The following is a 21,458-nucleotide window of genomic DNA, read 5'->3' as shown; positions in this document are numbered from 1 at the left end:
CAAAACCTCTTGCCTCTCTCCATTCGCTGCTCATCAAACGTTACGTTATGGAAAATTATCTGACTTTCTAGATAAAACTAGCTCTTCTCTTGACCCACCAATGATCGTTCAGTAGAAAAATCTGCATTTCATTGGCAAACCCAGAAACTAAAATATCATCTAATGTTATGACATAATTTTGTTCATCTCACCCAATTCTATGACTAGTTATTTTTTGCAATCTTCTCTACCCCTATGGAAACTATAAAGAGAGACTTGACGAGCTGGAATAGTTTGTTCATATACTGGATAGGCCGCACAAATGCTTTAAAAATGAACACCCTCCCCAGATTCCTTAAGTATTTTAGACCCTTTGTGTTTCTTCCCTCTTTCTGAAAAATCCCAAGCATTATGTCTCGAGATTCATTTGGTCTAATAGGCCTAGGGTTTGCTACAAAGATGGAGGCATGGGTTTATCTAATTTCCAGAAATATTATTTAGACAGCCATCTTATTCAAGTGGTCCTAGCTCATGCAAACTCTTATCTAAAGCTGGGTACACACTTGCGATGTGTACCCGGATGATACATTGAGCGATGTAATGAACGACTGAACAATCCCTCATTCCATCCCTCATTATCTGAAACGGTGCCGCATGCGATATCGTCCGGGTGGCCGTGCAGAATGCCGACCAGATGATATCACATGCGACCACGGCAGCGCGCAGATAGAACGTACACACTGGACGATCCAGCCAATATGTTATTCCAATTCGGCCGGAAATTACATATCAGGCCGACAACATCCTAGTGTGTACCCGGCGTAAGAGTGTGTGTAGCTCTGGAGGCTGATTTAATCTTTCTCCATACACCCTCTTCTAGTGTCTTCCGAAACACAGACCAACATCTACACAATTCTCTTCTACTCTCAAATTTCAAATTTACACTATTGTGCTGGAGTGTATAACATGGTTCTAAAGTTGAAACTAATGACTGTTTCTGGAAATACGGAGCCTCTCTCCTGTACTAGAATTTTTGATTCCTGAACCGGCAGCTATATAAAGTTGTTCTTTTTCTTGCTCCCATCATATATTTCCTGAATTTCTTAGGGCTCCAGGATCACTTCTGCATACTGTACCTTCCAAGAGATTTTATTAGTACATTCAATTATGACACCTACATTTTACTTTTACAGAGCTCAATACATCCTCCTAAAAATATTCTGTCTACTGAGATTTAATTTAAGAAGCTTATTTTGGCGTTCTATGTACATTTCTAATCTCATGTAATCAACCTTATCAGTACCTGCATGAATTAGCTTGGTAGAGAGACAAGGGGGAGTTCCCCTTGATGCCAGAGGAGTTGGCTTTAACCTCCATTTGTGTCAAAATCAAGGAAAGTAGTTACAAATGGTTGTAAAGATAGTATCTGGTGCCCACACATCTCCACACAGTTTTTCCTCCAACTTCTGGTAAATGTTGGAGGAACTGTATTGTTGGGGGCATCCTGGGCCAAATATGATTGTTCTGTTCGAAAATTGGGAAATTTTAGGATATGGTGCATCACAATCCTCTCTGCCTTTCATACTCTCCCTTACCAAGATTCCCAATGCAGAATAGCACTCCCAGCTTTTGATTATACTCATAGTAAATGCAGTCTATGTGCGATTGCAGTTGGTTGGAAGAAATCAGGACCTCCATCATCTGCCGCTCTATACAATGCTATAGGGCATACATGCCGTTTAGAATATATTGCAAGTATTATTCATGCTCAAACATTTGGTACCCCTGGATCTTACATAATGAGGCTTCAAATAAGACTGTGAAACACTGATACTGACTTTATCATCTCCCTCATTTCTCTGCAACCCTATTTTTTGGTCCCATGGCAAATGCAGCTGAAGTCTTATGCCTTGTACCCTAAAAATTGGCACATCTTATTTGTTGGATAATCTCTACATTATGGACCTGTTGCTTACCTTTCTACATGATGTTACAGTTTTTCCTACCCCAGGATTGATTGTTGCTCATTATTTATTTGCTGTACCTTTCCTGTCTCAACTCAATAAAATTGTATTTAAAAATAAAAAATAAATGTGTAATTACCTATAAAACTGGCTTTAGGAGCAGCTTGTCAACCCAGCATGGTGTACGTGAAGATCACCTTGAACCATAGCTAAGTGTTTACTCATTTCTTAGTAGTTTATATTCACATAAGCCAAATAATGCACTACAAACAAGCTCTTTCCTCACAGTTCACGTGTTGCTTAGATACATGTTGCACTTCCATTACGCACTTCGCTCAGCTCTTATATGTGGGAGATATAAACCATAACTTCAATGCAAGGGAAAAGAAGAATGGTTTTGTAACTAAGAGAAACTGATTTTGGTTACATCGTACAGCACATACACATGTATCTGCATGCATCAAATGCATATACTTCTGTGTTGTGATTTCATTATATAGCCAGCATACAGTTTTTTTTGCTAATATTTATATAATGTAAGAAACATTCATTGACACATTGTGGTAAGGAATTTAGAATGCAAGCTCCTATGTGGTAAGGGCTGATGTAAACAATTACATATTCTATACATAATGTTTGGCATTATATAAATAAATTGTAATAATTGTGATATGTACAATGGGAACTTCAAGTTAGAATCTACAGAAGTTAAAATAAACTACTTGGGAAACTGGAAAAAAAAATCTGTATGGCAGCTTAACAGTATTTGGCCAACAGGTGGCAGTACAGAGCCAAACCTCCTCCCAGAGCCTGATAGACCCTTGTGGTAAAGTGTAGACTACTTTAGAGCAAGGTAAATCTACTTTTGTGTGTTTGACATTGCTACTTGAGTTTTATATTTTCTGATTTCTATGTACTGTGTAAATGACCAGATAATTCTTCACTTACTCATCATTTTGATGGCTTTCAAGAGATATCGGCTCCCCACCTGAAGTAACATGTCAGATAAGGATTATTGATTTGATTGAATTAAAACCGAAATAGTAGTATGTGTAACAACTATATTTATCTTCTTCCCCAATGCACAGTGGCATGGACGGTCATTTGTTTGACACTAGCAGAAAACTGTTTAATCTGTCTTCTTACATTTACCTACTGCAGCCACTGGCAGATTTATGGATGAGAAATTGTGGGGCCTAGTATAACTGAATAATGCATGGCCCTCCTACCACTCCCCACAGAAGGTACAGGCTATTTTACCTTCCCCCCATGTCACTTGCACGACCCTCATATCTCCCCAGATACCCCTTAGATGCCACTCCGACTTCCCCACATGCTATCAGACATCCTGACATTTATTCAAAGAAGAAAGAATTTTGAAAAAAACATTTTCAGGTACTGAGATGGAACAAGTGCTGCCATGATACTTGTTGAATTAGCTTATCTACGCAAACTTGATCTTACCACCGGTAGGGGTTACCATCGGTAGGGGTTATCACCGGTAGGGGTTACCATCGGTTAGCCATATTTGTGCTGGCAATAATTCTTTGAAGTGAGGAAAAGTCCTGATGATTTAACAAAGTAAAATTGTGCGTAGCTGCCACATGGTATAGATAATAGGGTTGTGCTTCCTCCTAGCCATGTGCCTTCTGATCGGCAGCCAGCAGCCATGGTTCTAATTACAACATCCAGAGGAGAAGGTGGAAAGGCATGAATAGGGGAGAAGTAGAAGATGAGGTAGAGAAGGTGTGGCACAAGACTAAAGTGAATGATGGGGGCAGATGGGGAAAGAAGGGTGCAAGTGTGGTTTTACACATTAATAGGGCTCCCTGAGAGAATGAATGTGAATGTACTCCTCATGCCTCACACTTCACCTGTGTCCTCCAGTGCAGTGATCCTGGCTGCAAAATGCCTTTAATTCACAGGAGAATTGATATATGGAAAGAATGATCAGCCACGGAGGGCTCTCTCATCACCCTGGGCCTCTTACATCTTTACCCCCAAGCCCCCCAACTCCCATCACGATAGCAGCTCTGGGAATGTTGGACAGAAAATGGGAAAAAATCTACACGTACTCTGAAAAAAATGCAATAGTACAATAAATAGTATATAAGTATTCCTGGGATAAATAGTACACATGGAACAGATTTATTTTATTCAGTATTGTACAGTGTCGGACTGGTAATGACGGGCCACTAGGGAATACAATCATAGGGGCCGACGTACGAGAATGGTCATTTACAAGAAGGGGTGTGCTATCCACCTGAGAGAGTGGCCAGCCATTAGAGAGGTTGTGTTCAGCCCACACATGACATGATTAGTGTCATAGCACAATATCTGCTTATTTAGCAGCTCACATGATATACAAATACAAATGTCACAGAAGTCTCCTGCAAAAGGCTATCGGTACAGATCACAGTCCTCGGTATTATCTTGTGGGAATGCGATCTGATCTTATTTACCAAACTCCAAAAAGTGAGAGGTGCCAACTTTTCTCCCAGCTTCAGGACAGAGGGCCTGATTCAGACCCGCTCGCGAGCGCTATGTGCTCGCAAGTGGGTCTATGGTGGCCCAGTGCGCATGCGCACGGCGGAGCCGGCTCTGTCGTGCGCATGCGCGAGACCCGGATAGCGACGGGCAAGCAGTCGCTCAGGGTCTCGTACCAAAGGGGGCGTGCTGTCGATGTTGAGTGACAGCACGCCCCCTTTGGTGGGCGGGCCGGGGACGTGGCTGCCCAGACGGAGGCATTCCCATGGGAACGCCTACCATCTGGGGCTGGCCCCACTGACATCACAAGTGATGTCAGTGGGAGTGCTTTCGGCTCTGTTAGAGCAGAAAGCACTCTAGGGCTTGCGGCAACGAGACCCTACCACAAGGGTCTCATCGCAAGCCCGATGGTCGCGATGGTCTTGACCATCGCGACCATCTTCCTGGCCGCTCGCTATAGCTGTGGGTGGTCACCCACAGCTATGCAAGCGGCCAGCGGGCCGCTCTAAAAAAACTGAAGGCCGGCCCTGATTCAGAGCGAGCGCTCTGTCAGAGCGTCCAGCTCTGAATCAGGGCCATAATCCAACAGTGAAAAGCAAGGAGACAGATCAGGGTGATATTCAGAGAGAGCATACAGTACCTGGCAGCATTCTCGAATGTCCTGAGACAATCTCTCTCATAGAAGAAGGCAGTGATGCATAGAGAATACTCCCCCTTTACTGGCCCTTGCTCTTTCTAAACAAACATACAACTGATTGAGTTAGCTATGATATACTAGCTCTATAATACTAATTGTCTCTGTTTATATGCGGCAGCCATTTTGTTGTAGCCCAGAATATGCAATAATAAACTAAGTCTACCTTTAGCAACTACAACCTAAAGTTCCCCTACCTGCTGTCTGCTCATTGTAGCAGCAGAGTGGCCCCCTAGTGCCCGGCAATCTAGCACTGAAACCCCGACGGTCACTCTGTATAAACTCGGATAATATGGTCCCCGCCTACCTGCAAAATTGGTTTGAGCTCCTAAGTAGTGGGGCTCACCGGGGATTGCTCCAACTCCCCGGCGCCCCAGTCCGAGCCTGGTATTGAATTGGAAAATGTTAGTTCCAAGTGAGAGGTGTACTTTATAGGAATGTATTATGAAAATATTATAAAATCAAAAACAATTACTTTTCCAAGTTTATTTCGTTATAAAGGTTTGTTTTATGTTGTGCTATGCAGTCAATAGTCTCATAGTGCACCTTAAGTAGTGAAGTTGTTGGGCAACAGTAAGAATGATGGAACATATTTCAGTATTTAACCTATCACCTATAGCGATGTCATACGGCTCCCTTTACACCTATTACTCCAGGTTATAGGCACAATATGTTGAGATTACCTACATGGAAATTATATGACAAATTGATGGTGTTTCCTGTGTTTGTGTTCGAAAAATTTTGATTGCACAAAAGCCTATTGATTTGGAGGTAATTGGGCCCTTTGATTTGGAGGATTTGCTATTAATATGTACATTCACCCATTCATGACAGTGGGCCTGATTCAGAGACAGACACTAATGCGATTGCAGCTACAGTCTCGTACACAACGCAGCTGTGAAAATACGCAGTCTGCAAAAATCACAGAGCATAGACACCCATTGCTGCCTTCTAACTTGCGTGCAACGACGCACACCTGTGTAAATATCGGTAACATCGCCGCACATCGGCAGCCATCTTACTCTTGCAGCAGGTCTTACCTGCCACAGCTTGGGTGCTCTTCTGACACGCAGAGCTACGTATGCACTCGCATTGGCTAATTTATGCACGCCCATGTAACGGCGTTTAAACGGACAGACATGCCTGCGTTTCTTAGTCCAACCCCCGTCACCACCCCCAAACGCTGACAACCTGTCACTCACTCTGCGATGGATTCCTATGTGCATCTGCGATCGCTGTGCACGCGCAGGGCAGCTTATATGCATGCAAGATGGCAAATAATCGCTCGATTGCGTGCGTAAATTCCTCTGCATCCGTCTGAATCAGGCCCAGTGTCCGTAATTGGAAAAATTGCAATTTCTGATTATGTCATGCCTCCTTTCCAGCTGGCCTCACCCCTTTTGGGGGCTGTGCCAATTGAATTATGTTGCTGGGTTAAAAGATAACAATACAATAGTCAAAATAATTGCCAAAAAAATAGGAAACTTTTACATTTTTGAGGTACAAGCCTTAGTAGACTTTGAACTGACTTTGGGCTGGATTCAATTAGATGCGAAAAGCTGTAATGTGCAAAAAAGTTTTGCCTATTGCCACTTTTCACCTGTTTGCGTCTTATCTCCAAATTCAATTCCAGGACGTTTTTGCGTATGCGAAAACTCAATGCACTGTCCAATGAATGGCAGGCAGAAAAAAGTGCAAAATCTCTATTTTGGGGTGCAAAGGACAAATCAGTCAAAAAAAAAAAAATGACCTCAGAACACCCCTAAAAAACATCATTTTTGGGGCGAAAATGAAAAAAGTGGGGGGACAAGGATAAAAGCTAGCGAAATAGGTTTCTTGGGGGGCTGTATGGATGGGCCAGGTGTTTTTAGGATTGCAGGTGCATGCAGCAGGCGGATTTTTCACTTTTTTTTAAAAGTGCACTTTAGAGACACAAACATATGCTAGCACCCATTTTCAAGTACCCCAAATTTGACTGGACTGTTTATTTTAACCAAAAAATACTGTTTTATATCATTCTTCACCACTTTTACAAAAAAGCTTCTAGAAAGCTTTTAACAGAAATTAAGGACACAAAGTACATTTATTAGGGCTAATAGTACACATCTGTAATGATTTCCAGTGTCAGTGCATCTTATTTTGGGGTACAGACTGATTTCCCCATTCTATTCAGTACTCTCTGCCTGTTATGCATTCGCCTATTTGCTTTTTCGCCTGTTCTGCAATTGAATAGGGCGAAACGCGGGGATGCACATGCCGCAAAGTTGCGTCCCAAACGGGCGAGTGTGGCAGAAAGTACAACAGGCAAAAAGTCTGTGACTTTGTTGGAATAGCAAGCCTCATTGAAGTACAGCAGACATGGTACAATGAAAGAGATGATTGGTCTTCTTCATGCTTGGGCCTTCCCTTCCAGCGTCCTGTATAACTCTCCTTTTATTCAGTTGATGGAGGAAGCTCACAGTAATTCTAATCAGTCACTTATAAAGCACTGTGCATCTTACTATGGGCTCCATTTATTACCAATACATATTGCTGGAGACATATTTCAAAGTAATATGAATATGCAGCCGGCATTTAATATTCCCCCGACGGTGTCCCCTTCCTCGTTTGAGCCCTCCACTGTGTTGCTGGCAGCCTACCACTGCCAGCAACGGGATAACAAGCAATGCACCTGCACAAAATCCGCCTGCACATGTGGATGATTGCGCTTCTACCAGGTGGGAACTCAGCAAAGCCTGGAAGACTTCGCTGTAGCCACAAAGGCTTTTGCTGAGTTCCCATTTCTATCAATGAGGACCGTACTGCTAACACCATCTATAGATGGAGTAGGCAGTACAGTGACAAACATTGGTAAGCTAAGCTTTCCGCTGTTTGCTAAATACAGACCGGAGAACATAACCCCTAAAGGAGTTACGTCTCGTTATTAAATGCAGCCATATGTAGTAACCCATGAGGAACTCGGCCGTTCCTGGCTGCAGGAAACGTATTGACTGAGGAATGTGACAGTGCTCAGTTGTGGAATTTGCATACTATTTCACATAGATACACCCCAGCTAATAATTAGGATTGAGGGTACTTTATTATACTATATAAAAAAATAGTTTACACCCCCTGTCCTATCGTCACATGTGTTCTGCTCTGAGATAGAATTGTCTGTTATATTTGGTGTGTAAAGCAAATTGTGCACCACATGTAAAAGCATGTGCAATGTACAAAGGGAAGCATTCACACCTATAATGTATAGCCTGGTCAGAACAGATTCTGATTGTGATGAAAATACCTGGACTGCAGCAGCTTCCATGGTAATGATACATTTTCCCCCAATGGATGAGGACTGTCTGACAGCTCACTGGAGCAAGTGAGCTTATGTCTTACTACATTTCTGCATAGAGATGAAACATTGGGCCTCATTCAGACCCACTCGCAAGCGGCTGTCCGCTCGCAAGTGGGTCGATGGTGCGCATGCGCCAGACGCGACGAGCGAAGGACTTTCCTTCGCTCGTTATGTCTGATCAAAGGGGGCGTGCTGTCGATGTTGATTGACAGCACGCCCCCTTTGGTGGGCGTGCCGGGGGCGTGCCAGCCAGACGGAGGCGTTCCCAAGGGAACGCCTTCCGTCAGAAGCCGGCCCTACTGACATCACTAGTGATGTCAGTGGGAGTGATTTTGGCTCTGATAGAGCCAAAATCACTCCAGGGCTTGTGGTCGAAAACCGCGACCATAGGCTTCTGGTCGCACTGGCAATGGTCGCGATGGTCAACACCATCGCGACCATCATCCTGCACGCTCGTATGTGCTGTGGGTGGTGATCCAGGAGGACGCTCCATTTTTAAGGAGGACGGCCCTCATTCAGAGCGAGCGCTCTGCTCAGAGCGTCCGGCTCTGAATGAGGGCCATTGTCTTTAAAATCCTCAGCTGCAGCTCATAAGGGTAAACAATGTCTATCTAATAAATATATGAAAAATAATTGTAACAAGAGCAAATATAAGAAAAAGTAAAATGTCTCCTTATTCTGCCTCCAAACCCTTCTCTGCATCACAATAAGACTCTGTCATTCACTGATGGGTATCATGCGCTCATGCAAAAATATTGTTACCCCTGAGCAAATATAAGATTTCTAGAGGGGTGTTCCTGAATGATTGGTTTCATAACATGGCACAAGCACTTGCTGGAATAAGCCCACAGCAGACACTATGTTTGTAGACAATTTGTTCTACTATAAGTAGCACATTTAGTTGAGTCACAAAGTGTTGCTCATCCACATACTATAAGTTATTATATAGTAACTGGTAATTAATGATAGTGTACTTTTATTCAGTGAGTAGTACTCATACAGAAGCAGCTGTTAGGAGTGTTTGTGATGGCCACACTGTGACATCAGTCAGATGCTGGAGGGAAACCATACGTCTGTCACCTTGCTCCTGTGCGTCCCCAGTCCGCATGAAAGGAAGCCATTTGATTGGTCATTGTCACCTGTGTGAAAGAGAAAACATGGTGGGTAACACTGTCACCTCATATAAGTGGTAAAGCCATTTTACAGCAGGTGGGGCCAGCACAAATATCAAGCAGGATCCCCTCCCACTGCTAAGGGCGAGATGTCTCAAATGTTCTAAAGAGTTGAGAAGTGGACAGGTGGAGAAGAAAGCAACCAATCAGCTTCACCCTGTCATTTTATAGAATGTAATTGATTAATGATATCTAGAAGCTGATTTGGTTGCAATGGTCAACTTCTACACTTGTCCTCTTTTCCACTCTTTAGAAGGTTTGATACATTTCCTCCTTAACGGTGTGTAAAAACTACATGTATAACATAAAGAAGACTACTGCATGCTAATCATCTGAAAATTGCATACATAGAAGTGGCACTGTGCGTTTGTACATCATAACAAAAACAATTCATTGCATGCACAACAGAAATGTAGTAGCAATGAGGTACTTAATTATGAAAAATAAAAACTGAATGTACATACATGTAATAAAATGTTAAATAGAACACAACATAAAAAACGCAAGTCATTTACTTTCTACATTACATGTCAGAAAAACACTACAGCACTAGATCCAAAACATAAGTGAAAATAAAACACCATAGCCAAAAGTAAGGTCAGTGACAGTGGCCATTTTATTGTAGCCAATGTTCATTAAACTAGAGGCAGATATTGCAAAGTATTACTAGACTATAGAGACATTTGTGTTGCAGTTTTTTTCTTAAATCTGCACAAACTAATCCCCCTTAGACTGTTAACTCTAACGAGCAGGGCCAGTCTTCACTCATGTGTGTTTCCATCCCTCACTTATACCATCATCGCCTCCCCGCTGTTAAAACAATAGAACATAGGGCCTGATTCAGACCCGGTCGCAAGCTCTGTGCGCTCGCAACCAGGTCGATGGTGGGCCAGTGCGCACGCGTGGCGTGCACACTGCGCGTGCCCCGGAGCGAGCGCAAAAAGCGCTCGCTCCGGGACTCACTACAAAAGGGGCAGCTGTCGATGTTGATTGACAGCTCAACCCCTTTTGTAGGCGTTGCCGGGGGGTGGCTTCACAAACGGAGGCGTTCCCAAGCGAACGCCTGCTGTTTGTGGGTGGCCTCACTGACATCACCAGTGATGTCAGTGAGAGAGCTTCCGGCTCTGTTAGAGCTGAAAGCTCTATGGGGCTTGCGGCCACGAGACCCTACCACAAGAGTCTCGTCGCAAGCCCAATGGTCGTGATGGTCTTGACCATTGCGACCATCATCATGGCCGTTCGCATAAGCTGTGGGTGGTAACCCACAGCTATGAGAGTGGCCAAGAGGCCGCAACTTAACAACCAAGTGCCCCCGAAGGTAAAATGCAGATGGTCACAATACCGACAGCGGCATCCCGATGGTCACAATCCCGACAGATCCCGAAGGTTAGTAAGCTGGATACACATTAGACGGTGTGCAAACGATGCAATATTGTCAATGATTTCCCTTGAACTCTCGGACAGACGATATAGGGCCAGATTCAGCAAGGAACACAGTTGCTAATAAGCATGCAATCAGTTGATTAATTCGCACTGCGCATGCATCGCAGAGCGCGAAATAGCAATTGCGATGGGAACTGCGTTTGCAGAGGCTACGCAGACCCAGAGCAGAGTGATTGACAGGAAGGGCTGTTTGTGGGTGGTGACGGGGGTGGTCGGGCGAACGCAGGCGTGCCAGTGCGTTTCAATGGCGTTGCATGGGTGTGCATAAATTATCCACTGCGATAAAAGACACCTCTTGAGGTCTCATAGCGTGTGCAGAAGTTAGCAATTCCTGAGTGAGGTCTGGGCTTCCTTTAACTGTGCATCTGGGTGATGTTACTCGATGTTACCGATTGTTTTGCTATGTTGCCCTAGTATACGGATGTGAGTAAGGGGAAGTGGGCGTCCTTATGTCTGGCTGTGTTCGCAATGTGAATGCAAACATTTAAAGAGCAACTGAGGTGTGTGCGTATAAGCAGAATTGCGATCCGTAGTGAATTAGGCCCATAGTGCATACACACTGTTCAATCTAACAAACGAGAGAACGATATATCGTGCATCATTCCGTCATGTGATCGTTAATGATATATATCGTTTGCCTTCTATACACCTGACAACCATCTTAAAAATTTCAAAAAAATTCTAATAACGGGTGGGTCTTTCTAGAGGGGATACAAAGTGGTGCCCATTTTAACTCTTTGCAGTTCTACTCTGTGACTAGTGAGACTTGGTGTATTTAGAAGGAGATGAGTAGCTAGTCTGCAGCAGTACACATGTAGCAATAGTGGCGTATACAGAAGGATATCGCTAGCATAGTATAGGCACATGTAGCTACAGAGGACCAAGCATGCGCATCACTATACATACCAGACAGATATTGAGACCGGGGCAGGACTAAACCACAAAACAACTCTCTCTGCTGCCACACAGGACCCATTCAGCCAGAAAATGGAGGAGCGGGGAGTGTCTGGGGAGGGACTGAGCTGACATCAACATCGGGCAGTTCTGAATGATACATCGTTCATCGTTCGGTAGAGCGTACACACTGCACGATGTGGTAACGAGATCCTCAGATTGAGCAGCATGAAAGGCCGACCAAAAGACGCGACGAATGACTCACGGAAGCGTGCGATAGTGCATACACACTGGATGATTTGAACGATTTGTCATTTCGATCCGTTAGAAATCGTCCAAAATATCACTTAGTGTGTACCCAGCTTTAGAGTTCGGTTTAGGGTTAGGTACTGGGTGGAGGGTTACACTGTGGGAGGAGATGGATAGGGTTAGGCTGCGGGTGAGGGAGGGGAGAAAGTGAGGGTTAGCCTACGGGATTGAAAGATTACGGTTAGAATACTTACCAAAAACCATCGGGATTTTACAGTCTGGATGCCGCTGATGATATTCTGACTGTCGGCATTGTGACTGTACCCAAGCTGTATGTGTGTGTGTGTGTGATTAACCTGAGCCAGCTATTAGTAATAGTATAATAATATCCATACAATGAAGGTATTGTGGTGAATACTTCTAGTGTGCAGTCTCCAACATGGACCCCCTCCTCTCTGTCCGGCGGACGGCAGCGCACTGAGCTGTGTGCGGCTAGCGCCGGAGTTATAGGCTCTGGGCACTAGAGTGCGCCCAGAGTCTATAGAGGATGCGCTGGTCATTGAAAAAATGGGCACGGCGGCCATTTTCCCTGTACTGCGCATGCATAAACTATGGGAAAATGGCCGCAGCGGCCATTTTCCAGTCGTATTTACAGCGCCGTAGCCCCGCGCCGATGTGGGACTCTGGACAGATAAGTAATTTTATGGGTGCAGGGTGTGCAGTGCGGGGCCCCCCTGGACCCAGAGGCCCGTGTTCCCCGCACCCATTATAGATACGCCCCTGTGTAAGATTTCCTAGCCTACTGTACATACAGTTATTACCAGTTCTTTATATAGTGCACATATTCCACAGCACCTTACAGAGAATATTTGGCCATTCACATCAGTCCCTGCCCCAGTGGAGCTTACACTCTATATTCCCTACAGCTTGCTCACATGCATACACACAAGGGTTCATTTTGGAAGCCAATTAACCTACCAATATATTTTTGGAGTGTGGGAGGAAACCAATGCAAGCACAGGGAGAAGAGGCAAACTCCACACAGTTAGGGCCATATTGGGAACCGAACCTACAACCTCAGTGCTGTGAGGCAGTAATGCTAACCATTACACCTTCTATACAGACAACCTACCTTTATATTTACATAGATAAGGACTTATTGGGAGTGCCAGAACAGTGTCTAGAACATGGATTCTCAACTGCAGTCCTCAAGTACCCCCCAACAGTTCATGTTTTGTGGATTTCTTTCATCATGCACAGGTAAGTTAATCTAATTTGCTGTGTCAGTAGTTATCCCACTTGTTTCCATAAACAAACCATGACCTGTTGGGGGTATTTGAGGACTGGAGTAGAAAACCACTGGTCTCGAAAACAGTCATCACAGACTACATTAAAAAGTTGTTGTTTTTAAAGTCATTGAAATTAATTCCCACAACAGGCAGTGACCAGATCTACATTTTGTAATGAGTATCTGCAAATAATGGGTTGATTTGCAATATTTTTCTTTACTTTTTTTGTGGAGATTATAGTGGACATGTAAATCAATTCCTTCCATATACTGTATGCTGTAAAAGAACCTCCTCTCAGAAAGTTACAGTAGTTACATTTTTACTTTGTTGCACTAGTTGCAAGAAAAATAACCATTAAATCTGCAGAGAAGATGATGTTTTTTTTTTTTGTCGTAAAGCTGTTGAAAATCAACAAAAACTAAAAAAAATCATATAATCAGAATGTAATATTGTGTCAGCACATTAGATGCAATGAGGCTTAATGTGAGAGTATGTTCCTCCACATGACAGTAGTACATTAGTTTTAAGAATGTTATCTAATATCATTAAAATGGTGCTCATTATACCTTGTATCTTTCCCTGACTCGACAGTGTTCTGCTTTACTGTAATAAGTTTTGGGTGGGATTGTGAATTCTGCAACTGATATATTTGTACAGTATATCTGCTTTATTTAATGCTTGCTGACAGCAGTTTGTACGCTGTGCCCTTACATGATGTGCCCAGTGATGGACAGAACTGGTAGTAGCCCCACCCACTGAGAAAGTCCAGTTGGACGAAACGCGTCTGGGCGTGGTTGACGAGGACGTGAGTGCGGACGGACGCCAGGGTCCTGGATTCAATGTGACAACTGTGAAGTTCTGCCTCCTATCATGCTGTTATTGTGATATGTTTTCATATCACATTGTTTTATGTGAGTGGTTTAAAATTATAATCAGTAAAGATTTGGAGTTTTTAACATACTACACTGGTGTGCGCCTCCTATATTGTCTAGTTTGCACAGATTTCTACCCTTTTGGAGCAGGTTATCTGGGAGAGCAGCACTACAACAATAATTGTGTGGACATCACCTGGACTGTGTGAATGGGACACATATGTTGCACATGTTAGGATATGTTTTTGTTTTTTCAAATGTTTGGTGAACAAAATACTGATGTTGCACTGCTACCTACGCTTGTCACCACTGCTACATTGGGTCTGTGCCAGTATAGTTTCCCAGAGCCACTTGTTTCAGCCCGCAGGCTCCTAGTCACTTGAGCACAGCTTTCATTAGAATGTCTGCTTCTTCAATGAGGAATTTGCAGTTATTGGGGATTGTTGGAAATCCCTAAAACATATAGTAATTTGGACTAAGTTATTATTATATTAGTGATTCAGATAATTGGAAAATAGTCTGACCATGAATACCCTGTGTCCCTTCACTCTCATATTAATTTAAGACATAAGTTAAACTAAATTGAACATTATTTCATTAGAAAACCGATATTAAAAGTTCAAATGAATAAAGTGGGTGGTCTGAAAATAATATGGGTGTGTTTCAGAGCTGTGACGTGGCCAAGCACCTTGAATAACATACACAGGGTGAGCAAGTAGGATTATTTGTGCCCATAGAGAAGCAATGAGGACCAATTGGTCCAGTAAGACCGTACATAACCATAAGCATGCTGACATGTTGTTTAATTAGCACAGGAATAACACCTTTAACACAATGGGCCTGATTCAGACCCACTCGCGAGCAGCTGTCCGCTCGCAAGTGGGTCGATGTTATGCACTGAGCATGCGCACGACGGAGGGAGCTCCGTCGTGCGCATGCGCCAGACGCGACGAGCGAAGGAAAGTCCTTCGCTCGTTGTGTCCGATCAAAGGGGGCATGCTGTCAATGTTGATTGACAGCACGCCCCCTTTGGTGGGCGTGCCGGGGGCGTGCCTCCCTGACGGGGGCGTTCCCACGGGAACGCCTCCCGTCAGAAGCCGGCCCACTGACATCACTAGTGATGTCAGTGGGAGTGATTTTGGCTCTGATAGAGCCAAAATCACTCCGGAGCCTGCGGTTGAAAACCTCAACCGCAGGCTCCGGCTCGCAATTTCGATGGTCGCGATGGTCTCGACCATCGCGGCCATCACAAAGCACGCTCGTATAGCCTGTGGGTGGTAACCCACAGCTATACGAGCGTCCAGGAGGACGCTCCATGAAAATGGAGCCCGGCCCTCATTCAGAGCGTGCGCTCTGCTCAGAGCGTACGGCTCTGAATGAGGGCCAATGTTTTTGTTTCTGTCCTCTTACAGATTGCTTTAAGTTGTACCCATTATTTTCTAATACTGGATACACACTTCAATGACGGACTGGTCAGTAGACCTATCCACCATCTGAGCGACTGATTTGTAAGCTACAGTATACACACTTATAAATCGTCTGCTCAGTATGTCTGGCCTAACATCACAACAGGGCAGGCATTTAAATTTGCCTGCCCAGTTGGATGTCAGTGTCGGTGGTCCTTGCAGCCAATGTGCGGGCAGTCGGCGGGTCGTCCGTACACACTGCAAGGTATATCAACATCAGCTATGTTGCATAGCCTGATATATTTGTGAATTACATCATTTACCAACGTATAATGAATACACACTCGCTGATGCACTCGCTATACATAGTTTGTTGATCGAACAAACAATATATCAGCAATTGTGTACCCAGCTTAACGCGTTAACAATCTTAGTAATTTATGAACCCGTATAAAGGTCTAGGCCAGTGTTTCCCAAACCCAGACCTCAGCCCCCTAATAACAGTCCAGGTTTTAAGGCTATCCATGTTTGAGCACAGTTGACAATTAGTACTTCAGTCATTTTGATTTAGCCATCTGTGCTTGCTCAAGCATGTATAGGCTTAAAACCTGAGCTCTTAGGAGTGTATAAGGACAGTGGGCCTAATTCAAACCTGCTCGCGAGCGGGTCGATGTTGGCCCAGTGCGCATTCGCACGAGGGAGCCGGCTCCATCGTGCGCATGCGCGAGACCCGGATAGCGACGTCCAAGCCGTTGCTATGGGTCTCGCTACAAAGGGGACGTGCTGTCGATGGTGAGTGACAGCACCCCCCCTTTGGTGGGCGTGCCGGGGGCGTTGCTGCCCAGTCAGAGGCGTTCTACCGTCTGGGGCCGGCCCCACTGACATCACAAGTGATGTCAGTGGGAGTGCTCTCGGCGCTGATAGAGCCGAAAGCACTCCAGGGCTTGCGGCATCGAGACCCTACCACAAAGGTCTCGTCACAAGCCCGATGGTCGCGATGGTCTTGACCATCGCGACCATCTTTTTGGCCGCTCGCTATAGCTGTGGGTGGTCACCCACAGCCATGCGAGCGGCCAGGAGGCCGCTCTAAAATTAGGAAGGACGGCCCTTATTCAGAGCGAGCGCTCTGTCAGAGCGTCCGGCTCTGAATCAGGGCCAGAGTGTGGGAAACACTGGTCTAGGCAAAGCATATTTTATTAAGTACAAGTGGTATCTGAGTGCCTGTGCCACCTTCATTCTGCTTCTGCATGTTTTTTTCTACATGACATTTTGCTACCTGGTTGTACCTTATAAGAGAGAACTTAAGCAGATATATAAAGGTTACTTAAAAAGTCTCTGTATCATATTTTGACCAAATCCTTAATGACTAAAGCTTTTTTTTTGCATATTTGTCTTCATAAAAACTTACATCCCTTCTATACAGTGTATACATAACATTACATAGTTTCTCTTTCTTCACTTTCACAGCCTCCTGACCCTACTGTAGGCCCAAATACCTGTGTGACTGGATCATACAGCCCACCAAGAACTTCTGCAATCTTGGCAATAGGGAGCACCTATCCTTGTGTATCTATGCATATTTCCCTATAGAATGGAAGCTTACAAGCAGGGTCCTCTTACATCTATGTCTATCTGTTATTATCCAGTCTTATTCTTTTACTGTTTCTTCCCAACTGTAAAGCGCAACAGAATATGCTGGCGCCATTAAGCAACTGATAATAAAACAATAAAGGCATTACAGCAGGGCCAACTCTAGGGGTGTTCAACCAGTGCGGTCGAACAGGGGCGCCACCCCATTGCGGGCGCACCCCTCACCAACATCCCGATTTCAGCGGGACAGCACTGTCCCGCTGTTCTACCCGTGGGCCGAGTTGGCCCGCGGGTGGTCAAATCGGGAGGTTGGGGACCCCCACCGCCGCAGTTGTGTGCTGGTGCTGGACCCCGGAGTAGCTGAATAGATTCTGCGCGCATGCGTGCAGCATCCATTCAGTGCCGGGAGAGGGATGAGGGAAGCCCAGCTAGTGATGGAGTGCTGGGCTCTCCCCCAGCCTGACATTATTTGGAGGCTTGCCATGCGGGCACACCTCCAAATAACGTCACTTAGGAGGTGTGGTCTATGTTAATTAGGCCACACCTCCATTTTCGGCCGCGCACGACTGGGAGGCGTTATTAATAGAGCCGGCACAGGGCGGTCGGAACCCTGGAGCCGGCCTGCATTAGAGTATGAGGACTCTGGCAATCTTTGATTCATTTGTATAAATTTAAGTTACTTAACACAAAATACATCCTACTGATAGGAATAGTCTGCACTTATTCATTGTTGGGATAAAAGGCTTTGATGACCTATGCTATGCCAGGAACACATCTCAGAATACACAATCCTCACCCTGTAAAATATCTTGCAAAACAAATCCTGCACATAATCAGGTGTAATACATGCATGAAGTCACAAAAGTGGAAGAAACAACTTTTGTTTTCTAAACTATATTCCAAGTGCCACCCCAGTTATACACCAAGGTCTAGGTCCATCTTTCACATCATCCATGAGTGGTTTCAGGTGCCTGAGACCATTTTCCGCCTGTTTGTCTCCAGCTCGTAATGTCAATTCAGGGCCTGCATAAAATGACAGGAACTCTTCTCTGAAATAATTCTAGGTATATTATCGGGGCACTCCCATCTTGCCAACGAGGAATGCCAATGTTACACTATTCATAATGTGAAAGATAATTAGATTTTTCTGAAGAGGATAATTTATACTTTAAATAACATTTTTTATGAAATGTGTGTATGTATTTAATTAAATATAATTTAATTTCTGCATCAGTGACCATATAACATGAGCACAGCAATGCATTTGTTGGTGTATTTTAAGTAGAAATGGGGGCTGGCAACTATTTTTTATTTCATACTTTCTCTAATTCTATAAGAAACTTGCAACTGAGGTCAAATGACTCACTTCCCACTTACTAACAACAGTCTCTTGGGTTCATGATGCTGCTGGTGTAGAAATAGCTCCTTGTCTCTAACTAGATAATTTGCTATCTTCCTGCTGGCATGATCCTGCCTGGCTCCTGGAAAGGTGGAAGATGTCTTGCATCCTCCATCACCATAACAGAGTATAACAACATTGTGTGAAATCAGACCATACAGCAGAGGTTCCCAAACACCAACATTACAGTCCATGTTTAAAAGGATATACATGCTTGAGCCCAGATGGTTAAATCAAATTGACTGAGGTACTAATTAAGTTACCTGTGTGCAAGCATGGATATCCTTAATACCTGGACTGTAATGGCGGAGTTTGGGAACATGTTAAATAACCAGAGGCTGAGGAATGACTGCAGTATATAACATTGCAACATATGTTATATACTGCAGGTTACATATAAACAATATATTGTGTTTAAAAACAGGATTTGATGTGCAATGCTGTCAGAGAAGCATACTTCTGTATTTTTATGCAGCCTAGACCAAGCCATAGATGCAAGCAGAAAATGTTGGTAAAGAACACATACATCCCATGTTTATGGCTATATCACACAGTGTCTGCTACTTGTTTAGGAGGATTTATATTTTATAAAGTTGCATGGAGTAGGGATATTTGCTTAATTTACTTAGGAAGTATTTCTAGGGCTGTAACTAGGGTGGTGTACCCAGTGCCATGGCACAGGGCACCACAGGGCAGGGGGCACTGTTTGGGCTTGTCAATTTTCCTGTTTATTATCATTCTCACTTGTAGCTTCCTCCTCTTTTATCCCCAGCATCTCCTGGCTTTCCCTATCTCTTTCCTGGCCCTTTCCTATGATGCCATGGCCATTTTTCAGGTGCACTATCTTATGTCCCTATTTAAAAAATGTGGGGGGGGGGGGCAGCGCCAAAGCTCTTTCTGGCACAGAGCAGCAAAAAGTCTAGTTACAGCTCAGATGTATGTCCAGGAGACGTCGTTATATTTAGGTACTTACTCATTATGATTACTCATACTACCAAAACAAAGGGGGCGACAGGTTATCAACATAAATGAAGCACAAATCACTGTGATAGATAGATAGATAGATAGATAGATAGATAGATAGATAGATAGATAGATAGATAGATGGATAGATAGATAGACCATATGTGCCTTTGCATGAAACCCCAGAGTCCTATATAAACTACCGTTATACATCATACGATGCCTCCAGATTACCTCCTGTACACTCTGCTACATCCAATACACTTCCTTCCGCAGCAGCCCCCTCCCTTCTACCTGCCTCTGTGCTCAGAGCAGCCCCCACCCACGACACAGCCTCCCTGTTGTATGGCTACAGCTCCGGCTCTCCTCCTCCCTCTCCCTGTTTACAGCAGCGCCCCTTCCCTCCTGTGCGATGATGTCAGGGGGAGCTGCACACACACTGCTGCTGCCGGTCTCCCCTTCACCTTCAGCGGTCATGTGACCTCCTGATAGCAGCAACCAGGGACCGAAGCGGTGCCCCCCACCCCCCATCCTGAGCTGATGATTGGCTGCTGCAGATAACTAGGGACAACGTTTATAAATGAATAGGAAAGGGGTAAGGTGAGGGAGGCGGTGGGCAGGGCAGCTACCATCATACAAGGGACAGGTATAGTAATAGGCAATACTGGCTGAGTCTCACCTGCGTGTACAGTGGAGGGGCGAGGTCACACGGGTATACTGTAGGGCAGACATGGGCGCAGGGCGCACAGAGGCAGCTAATGCTCAGCATGTGCAGAGTGAATGCAGTAGCCTAAGGTGAGGAGAGAGCAGAGGGGCGGAGGTCGTGTAATGGCCAGCACGTATCTACTAATATAAGACAGCACATTAATAGCCAACAAATTACTGTGGTGTATAGGAGATACAGTACATTGGACAGCACATTACTGTGATGTACAGGAGATACAGTACATTGGACAGCACATTACTGTGATGTACAGGAGATACAGTACATTGGACAGCACATTACTGTGATGTACAGGAGATACATTACATTGGACAGTACATTACTGTGGTGTATAGAAGAAACTGTGATGTACAGTACATTGGACAGCACATTACTGTGATGATGTACAGGAGATACTGTACATTGGACAGCACATTACTGTGGTGTACAGCAGATACAGTACATTGGACAGCACATTACTGTGATGTACAGGAGATACTGTACATTGGACAGCACATTACTGTGGTGTATAGAAGAAACTGGTGAAACAGCACCTAAGTGTGGTGTATAGGGAAGTCATTACTGTTGTATATAAGGGAGTCAGTATACTGGACTGCACATTACTGTGATATATAGGATAGGAAGGATACTAGAGAGACAACACAATACTGTGGTGTATAGGAGAGACAGCACACAGGATAGCACATTACTGTGGTGTACAGGGGAGACAGCACACAGGATAGCACATTACTGTGGTGTACAGGGGAGATAGTACACAGGATAGCACAATATTGTGATGTACATAGGAGACAGTACACAGGATAGCACATTACTGTAGTGGATATGAGAGACAGTACACAGATCAGCACATTACTGTGGAACATAGGAGAGACAGTACACAGGATAGCACATTATTGTGGCGTACAAGGGAGACAGTACACAGGATAGCACATTATAGTGGCGTACAAGGGAGACAGTACACAGGACAGCGCATTATTGTAGTGTACAAGTGAGACAGTA

The 21,458-nt window shown here is 44.4% G+C and overlaps 1 protein-coding gene and 1 long non-coding RNA gene across 2 annotated transcripts in view; one reads left to right on the top strand and one right to left on the bottom strand.

Moving 5' to 3' along the window:
• The window catches only part of MAP3K12 (mitogen-activated protein kinase kinase kinase 12), a 135,815-nt gene that overhangs the window by 50,482 nt on the left and 63,875 nt on the right, over positions 1 to 21,458 (top strand). The gene's annotated exons all lie outside the window — the stretch shown is intronic.
• On the bottom strand, positions 9,415 to 20,077 carry LOC148527366 (uncharacterized). Its single transcript, XR_015878044.1, has 2 exons — positions 19,970 to 20,077; positions 9,415 to 9,597 (listed from the first exon to the last, which is right to left on the bottom strand). It is a non-coding gene; the product is annotated as an uncharacterized LOC148527366 (long non-coding RNA).

The sequence above is a fragment of the Taudactylus pleione genome, unplaced genomic scaffold (assembly GCF_031769625.1).
Source record: "Taudactylus pleione unplaced genomic scaffold, aTauple2 ptg000089l, whole genome shotgun sequence".
NCBI classification, from domain to species: Eukaryota; Metazoa; Chordata; class Amphibia; order Anura; family Myobatrachidae; genus Taudactylus; species Taudactylus pleione.
This window is presented reverse-complemented; position numbering and strand designations above follow the sequence as displayed.